Here is a 6127-nt window from a genome sequence, read left to right as displayed (position 1 = left end):
TCATCCGCTGGTATTTTTGTTCTGCTTGCACTTGGGGAGAAGCTGCAGATCACCAGAAACTGATTTTGAAAAACTGTCCATTTAGTATACGTTCCAGTTGCCCATCACAAAACACAATATACTTTACCATGGGGAAACACTTGGACTTCCTTTCATAACAAAGAAAAGAGAACAGTGATAAATAAAAGGACTAGCAGGCCGTGGTCAGTGTCGAAACTTGTTCTCAGGTTGTTCTGCAAGACTTCCTTCCCTCTGCCCCCTCCTCCTTGCCCTCTACGGGGAGAAATGCTTGGGGTAACAGGGAGCAACATGCTTCAGAAACATCCTGACAGCTACAGAAAATTTTGCATACCCCTTCAAACTTCAGCTGATCCAAAGGAAGCTCTTGTTTGCCATCAATAACATTTAATAGTCATGTAACAGTCAGGTTAGCCAGGAGTGAAAGTGTGCAGCACAATCTGAGTTTGCTCAAGTTCCTTGTAGCGCTGGTGTGTGTTAGGCAAACTCTGAAGTTTATTAGAGATATTTGTACCTCTGTTCCTTTAGCAAAACTTTTCTAAACACCTCTTGACTACCTAGCCACTCTGCCAGCTCTCTCACCATTCTCTGTTTAATATGCCTCCATGCTACGCGGGAAATGTGAAAACGAGGTTGTGAGCCAATGCAAGTTGTCTGAACAGTGACGGAAAAGTGCTCTTGCTAGAGTACTTGGCTTAACTTCTGTATTTGGGCCCCCAAAATAGGCATGCTTGGCAGGTTTGATGTTAAATGAATTACTAATACTGGCTTTCAGCAGATTTCCTCTAAGGCTTTTACACTGATTTATTCTCCTGGCAAGATTTTTCTAAGTTCTGAAAACATATTTAGATATTATCACTGACTTATGTAACATTTACAGAGAGCATGGCAAGTATTATGGAAAGGGAACTAATTTTCATTTGTATAGCTGATAGAATCACGTAACTATATGTTTGCCCGTGGCCTGTTTGCATGCTGATTCCTGTCCCCATAATTTTAATGTAATTATGTAGAATCTGCACCATGACTCACATAGGAAACTTCAAAGACAATGAAGTTCATTCATTTGTGTGCTATGTATTTCCCAAATTTAAACAGGAAAGTTATCATCACAGCATCCCCCAAGGGGAGCCCAAATGATAACAGTTGCCTTCCCTTTCCCTGTAAGTACTGCTCAGAGTATTAAGTAACTTTCTCATGGACATTCCAGAGAGGCTAATGTATAACCTATGCCTTCACAGAAGGCAAAGAAATCCCTGCTTGCCTCCTATGATGGATTTCTGCTGAATAAAGACAATTCATGCTTAAACATATTTACTTTGAGGTGACAGGGGCAGTTCATAGCCTGTAATAGCAGTTTCATATAAACATCCGTTTGCTCAGGAGAGCTTTCCCTGTGGTATTGGAGGTAATGCTGCTTGTAACACTATTTCTCTCTCTTTTCTGTTTTCGTCGCCCCTAAATGCCTAAACACCTATTTCCCATCTTCTGGTGGGTGTTTCTTCTAAATAAATAGAAGAAGGAATAGTACTCTGGGGCTGGCTGGCATAAAGCTGTGTTCTTTGAGAAAAACCCTGTTGTTCAGGTTTTTGATCCTCCAGCTGAAGGGGACTGGGCATGCTGCAGTAGAATTAGCCGTATGGGCTGCTTTTTTACAAGACGTTCAAAGGAAACTCTGGGTGTACGCTCTGGAAAAAGGAAAGATTTTGTTGCAGTGCTGAGTGAATCTTACTATTCAGAATAAGAGAATTTCTGTATTTTTTTCTTTTGGTCCCTGTCCCATCAACGTACTGAAGAGTTACGTTTAGAATCTGATTGATTGTTCCTCATTACTGATGCGAAGGTAGAGTTTTATTTTTTAATCAGAAAAATGAGAGAATATCCACTTTCACACAATATCAAGATATCAGGTTGCAGATCTAGAAGATCCCAGTGGTGCTACAGGTATGCCTAGAACTCCTTGGTGGTGTGGTGTTCTCAGACAGGTGGCCAACTTTAGAGACCGAGCTGCTGACACTTGAATTTAAAAGGCACCTTCAATCACTGACCTACCCTCACCTCTTTCTCATCTATCCCTGCCTCCGCCCTGGATCCCACTGCAGTTCTGTTGGTTCAAAGGAGGCCACAGCTGGTGCAAATTTACAGCAAGCAGGAAATAGAGAGGTGTTGGGTGTAAGTATTAGCTATGCTTTTGTACAAGAAAGGTTTACCTATGCTTTGATTGGAGGTCTTGAAAACATAGCAACGGTAAAATTGTTGCTTCTCCAACTCCTGCACAGATCAATGTACTTAACTTTAATAAAGATATCAATGAAATATAATTCCAGTTACTGACTGTTTAGAAATAACAAGGTCAACCAGACTCATCCCAATAAAATGTTTCTGTCAAATGTTTGGCATATATTTTCTCTGTAGATTACATATATATATTACCCACAGAAAGACCACCTTAATACCATTCTAAAAGATGACAAAGTGAACCATTCAGGATTTAGGAAATCCCAGCATTAAAGCTCCCTGTGCAACCTTAATTCAACCTCTGTCGTACATATGTATTGTCATCATCTATGGCGACACTGTCACATGGAGGTTTCTTCTCACAAGACCTCTGCCTCATTCAATTGCTTAGGAAGGACAGGGCGCTGTAGATGTTTAATATTTTATTCTTTCTTTGTCCGATACACTGTTGCCTAATGCGTTATTCATCGAAAACTATTCAAGCCCGCTCTGAAAAAAAGAATATAAAATTTCCTCAAGGGCTTTTCTGTGGTGCTTGCCATAATAGTGCTGGAGCGATACACAAATGTTAATGAATCATTTCACAGATTGAGAAGAGGCAGAGATATTCAAAGTTGGTAAGCAATTTCAAATGTCTGCAACCTGTTTCTTATCATTATTTAGCATTGTATTTTCAAAGCTCAGCTTCCACTAACTACAGCTGCAGCTGTGAGCGTTCAGCATTTCTGCAACATAGTCCTACAGCCTCAAGTCAGAACACCAGGAAATACAGGGAAATAAAATAGTGGCCAAACCTGGGAAGTCACCTGGAAGTCACCTAGTTAGGACTGCCTTCTGGGAAATGCCAGGTTTACAAAACTGGTCTGAACCAGCCTGAAATTAAATCTCTTATCATAAAGATTCCAGCCTGGGCTTAAGAAAAGTTTTGTCAAAACTGGAATGTGTACATGAGTGTCTTGATTTTGATAGATTGGCATTTTGTGACAAAAGAAAAATTCCCCAACAGCTTCAATTGCAGCAAAAACACACCAGGAAACCAAATTAAGGTTGCCCCAGCAACGTTCATTTTTTGGTATTTCTTAGCTTTTTGAGTGCTTCAGAGTGCATCCTTAATAATAATCTTTTACCAGTGTGTTTGTGCAGTCTAGTTCCATATCAGTGAATGCAGACGTGTTCATATTTACGTTTGCACATAGACATACGTGTGCTTGGACACGGTACTACATAGTCTATTCTTACTTTCATTCATGTACTGTGATTAAGCAAGTTAGAAATAGTATATAAACAAGTGGATAATCTGCTACTTCTGACATTTTTCTAAACAATTACATGAAACTGCCTCAAGCTTTAGCTTACACTGGAGTATCTGGTTGTTGGTGATTTTCACAGCTATAAGCAATAAATAGATTTCCAAAATATTTCCGTATTCATTGTTGTTGCTGTATTATTTACAACTCTAGATGGGTTTCTAACTCATTCAGGAAGGATATTATGTGGAGGGTTAGGAGATGGGGAGGACTTTGTTAAGGGAATAGGCTATACTTTTACCATAGATGTTATTCAGAAAGAATTTTAATAAACCCACCAATTGTATTACATCAGTGCATCCTCTTAAATCCCATGGAGATTTTCCTAAACAGAGCTAAGCCATTTGCCTCAAACATCTTATCTATCTCTGTCACTACACAAATCCTCTAAATATTTCAGACACTGCAAGGCCAACTGAAATGGTAAATTACCTTGTATACTGAAGGGAAAACTCTTGAATAGCACTAGGTTTGGACCCTGCTGAAAATGAGGCTGCTGGGATTGAAGACAACTGCAGGAAAATCAGAATTATAAGCAGTATCATCCCCATCCAACAATTACGCTGTTGCCTATTGGTAACATTCCTTTATACTTCTCCTTGCTTTTCTTTTGTCTGATGAGACATTCTGCTATTTTCCTAAGCACATGTTGAAAGAGAACTGACAAAGGATGGCCTCACCTATTATTCTTTGTAATGGAAGTGTTTGCAGACAGGTCACCAGAGGCTACTGCAGCTTTTGGAAAAGCTGACAATAATACAATGAAAGCATTTCTGAAATCTAAGGCTGCCACTACTGTACTTTTACTTCTCCATTTTACAGTGTCAAATGCTTTTCTTAGTGACCCTTAGCTGATTCTGGAAGCAGGAACTTTTATTAGATGGATGCTTTAACCTGGGAATAAAGCTAGTGGCACCAGGGGACAAACCCAAGTGGCTCGGATAAGGTTCAAATTCACTTACAAACTTATTCATAAAATTCTACAATGAAGGACAAATCCAAAGAACAATTAGCTTCTGCCACTACACGAATTATCTTTCTGACAAAACCACCAGAGCGTTAGCTGTGATCCCAGCAACTGACAATTCATAATGATGACATCAGCCTACAAAGGCAAAGCAGAAAGAAATGCGTAGAAAGGATTATTATCCTCCCTTATTTTCTAGGATTATTATTTGTGGTTTGCCACTGGCTTTTTTTTTAAAGATTTCCTTATCAGGAAAAGATGTAAGGATTCTATTGTCAGTTTTGTGGCTTTTCCACAGCGTTTATAGGTGATTCTGAAGTTTAAGGGCAAGTTGGGAAGCAAATGACCTCTTTACTAATGGAGAGCAGACTCCAGAACACATACCTGTAATCCTCGTGTACTTTTAAAGCACCTATTTTTGGATATTATTAAATACAGAAGGGACAATTCAGCCACAAAAACTGATTGATCTTTCCAAATTTGACCTTATTTACACTAGTAAACATCTTGCTGGCAGCTCCAGTGTAAAATGGGCTCTGCTCTCGAATCATGTAGGACACGTTCAGAAAAATGCTGGGCACACACCTTCCTGTATGCCAGCAGCCACACATCATTAGTGCAACCCCATCCCAAGGCCTTGGAGGAGGCCCTGGTGATCTGGACTCTTCAGAATTCAACATTGCCTCAATACCACACTAGTTCTGTCATGGACATCTCTTGCCCCGACCACTTTCAGGAAAACTCCAAATCAGAGCAGCACCTGTACCACATAAAACACCTCCTGCTCCCCGTCTCGTTTCTCCACCTTGCCCCTTGCCCCACCAGCACTGGCTCCTGCACTGCCCTGCTCCTCAATAATGCAGCGAATTTGGGGTCTTCCCCTCATGTCAGTGCAGCATCTCCTCCTGATCCAAACAGCTCCACACCTGGCTTGCTGCAATACCCCTCCACAGGACAAATGTGTGCCTCAGGGCTATTCTGCTCGCTGCTCTTATAACAAAATTGCTTACTGGTTGCCAAGGACTGGCCTCATGAGCTTGAAATGTTGATATCCTGCTGTCAAACACCCCCCACTGCCACCCCTGTATGTGTTTTCATTGATGCCTAGTACCTTAAAGCATTAAGTCTGCCCTGTTATGATTTGACGTCAAGCAGGATGACGGTGTGGCAGTGCTGTCACAGAGGAAAATGGATAGCATATTTCTCTTTTGGCAGAACCCAGCTGCCCATCTGAGACTGGAATCTCATTGACTTGCAACTTGTACTCTTTGCACCTTAAGAGCAAGCAGCATGGACAAGATGCTTAGTTGAACACACGTCTGCTTGGCATCGAGGTTTTCAGAAACAGCTATGGCTGCACTAGCATAAATGTATATTTTCCTGTGAACTGACTGTGGTGCATGGATTCAAAAAATTCCCTGCTGGGCTTTTTAAAGAGGCTGTCATATTTACACGCATCCAAGAAGGAAGTTCAAAGAACTAAAAATAGTTCTCTCATACACTGTTGACATGATAATACCAGTTTTTTTTCCTGTTCTGAATCAAAGCTTGTGCTCAGGGGGAAGAGCAAGGGAGCCTTCATCTCTCTTTTTCTGGA

This window comes from Phalacrocorax aristotelis, chromosome Z (assembly GCF_949628215.1).
Source record: "Phalacrocorax aristotelis chromosome Z, bGulAri2.1, whole genome shotgun sequence".
NCBI classification, from domain to species: Eukaryota; Metazoa; Chordata; class Aves; order Suliformes; family Phalacrocoracidae; genus Phalacrocorax; species Phalacrocorax aristotelis.
The sequence above is the reverse complement of the archived record's forward strand: the minus strand, read 5'-3'. Positions refer to the sequence as shown.